The following is a 2,505-nucleotide window of genomic DNA, read 5'->3' on the forward strand; positions in this document are numbered from 1 at the left end:
TGATCCTGTGTTGCTTTTTTTGACACAACCACGAGAAGACAGCTTTGAGTTACTTTCACAGAAGATGGTCCTTGGCCTACAGCAGAACAGAAATTACCACGTGTGGCAAGTTCTGGGTCAGATACATTTGGACGGAAAGGAAAATATACATACCTAGCAACTGGCTTGTGGCAGAGTAGACCAGTAAAGGAAGTCAAATAAATGAGGTGCATTCATCTCATTTTCAGTTGTTACAGTGGAAAGAGAAGAGAATTTATTTGAAATATCTAGGCTGAAAACCCATCCTCTACCACTGTTTAACATTAGGCAAGTTATTTGTTCTGCTTGAGCCCCCCAGTTCTTTATAAAAGTGGGAGCTATGCCAATGGAGAGGTTGCAGACTCAGGTGCTTAGAGGAGAGAGGCAGGTGACGAAGGTGGGGGTGGTGGAACTGGGCAAACTAGAGCACCTGACCGCAGGGAAGCAGGTCCAGGAGCACAGAGCTCATCTTTCTAGGAAAGGTAGAACTGCGGGCTTTTTGTATGAAACCTAATTTTAAAATACGGGTCGGCAGCTAATTACCTGTAGCCTCCCACAGGCTTATATGATGATTGTAATGGGAGGGAAAAGTGAAGGCATCTTATACTTGGCAGAAACTTGCACTTCCTTCCATTTGATTTTTTAGAAAGCTTTATGGTTTAACAGCTGTGATCTGGATTTCATATGACGTTTTGTGGCAAATAACATTTTTATTCATTTCATTAGAGGAAAAAGTGCAGTCCAGCTTCATTCTGTCATGTTAGAATTGTGTTTTTACAATTTTTTTTTGAAATAACTTAAAATTCACTGCTCATTTGCCTGTTTTTTTTTTTTAAACAGACAATGCCAAGCGTAATGCACCCTTTCTTGATCATAATTTTAAACATGAGTTATCACGTTTGGCGGTGATACCTACAGAAGTTCCCAAGAAGGCTATTAACTAAATAGCCCCTGACAGTTCCATGTTTTGACTTCTTTTTTTTTTCTTCTTCCCCGTTTTGGCCGTGCCACACCCTTTGCTTAGTTCCCCAGCCAGGGATTGAAACCGGGCCATGGCAGTGAAAGTGCTGAGCCCTAACCACTGGAATACCAGGGAACACCCCATGTTTTTACTTCTTAAATTACAGCTTGGGCACTTGGGTATTATGCTAGATGTTTTATTTACTTTTATCTCATTATAATCTACAACTTTGTGAGGTAGACATTATGAACTCCGTTTCACAGATTGGTAACTCAGGGCTGGATGTTAATCCCGGGTCCTCATCCCTGCTGCTTTTTCATCATCATCACAACCACCACCAACAGTATAAAAAAAAGTTGAACATAGGCAGATATATCATTGTGCTGGACACTAGGAATGCTAGGGCTTATGATACAGCCTTCAACAAGGAAACTGATCACATACATGGAAGGAATTCAGAGATTAATGAACTGAAAGTGTTAAACATTGCCTATAAATAGAAATTTAATTTTTTTGGTACCGTTGTGGAACTAGAAAATGAAAACTTTTTATCACGTGTGAGTAGACAGAAGGTAAATTCATCTGTGACAAAGCTGTGTACGCTGTGAGCTTCTTGAGGACAGGTTGCTCACCTTGGTCATTTTGCATTCAAATTAATGAGCATTTGCATGTCTTTTTGAAAATTCTGTTCTATGTGGTATGGAACACTTACTCTTCAGGGCATTATACTCATCCTCCAATTTCCAGCATAGGCGGGCACCCAGGAGTTTTGAACAAATGAAGTTGCTGAGGCGCTGCACTCGGAGACCAACCCTGGCAAACAGCAGGACTGTGTGCTGCCAGGGCCTGTGTGTGTGCTCCTACAGCATGTCTGCGTACATCTCAGGCCCCATTCTCTGGGAAGTGCTCCAGCCAAGGCTCTGCCAATGGCCATGAACGGGAGCAGAATTCTTACCCCAAAATAGCCACTTTGGCATGAGTTTTAGTTTGGGCTAAAGGTAGTCAAAAACACAGTAGATTCAGGGAAAGTTCTTTACTTCCCCCTCAATTGCTTAAATTTACATTGGAAAAGAGCCCATACCAGAAGAGAACTGTTATCAGATATACCTTATTACCTAAGAAACATCAGCATAACAGGACAACCTTTGTTTTTCAAACACCTCCTCTAGCTTCCTAGGAATGGCCTTCCTCCCCTTTGTACCCTCAGATCCCTACCCCTTTCTTTAGCTCAGAACGTTACAGAAGTTTCAATTACCTGGCTGTCCTTTGGGTCTTCATATCTTTACGGGGCTCTCACATGTACATAATTTTGTTTGTTTTCCTGTTAATCTGTCTTATATCAATTTAATTATTAGACCAACTGAAGAACCAAGAAGGAAAAATGTTCCCACCCCTACAGCCATGTTTAGACCATGTGACCATTCCTCCCTTGTAGTTGATTGGACCCAGGAAGCCCATCCACAGACCAGCAAGCAATCAGATTATCCACTGGGCTTCGTTTTCACAAAATGCTTTTGTAAACTTTA

The sequence above is a fragment of the Pseudorca crassidens genome, chromosome 19 (assembly GCF_039906515.1).
Source record: "Pseudorca crassidens isolate mPseCra1 chromosome 19, mPseCra1.hap1, whole genome shotgun sequence".
Taxonomy (NCBI): Eukaryota; Metazoa; Chordata; class Mammalia; order Artiodactyla; family Delphinidae; genus Pseudorca; species Pseudorca crassidens.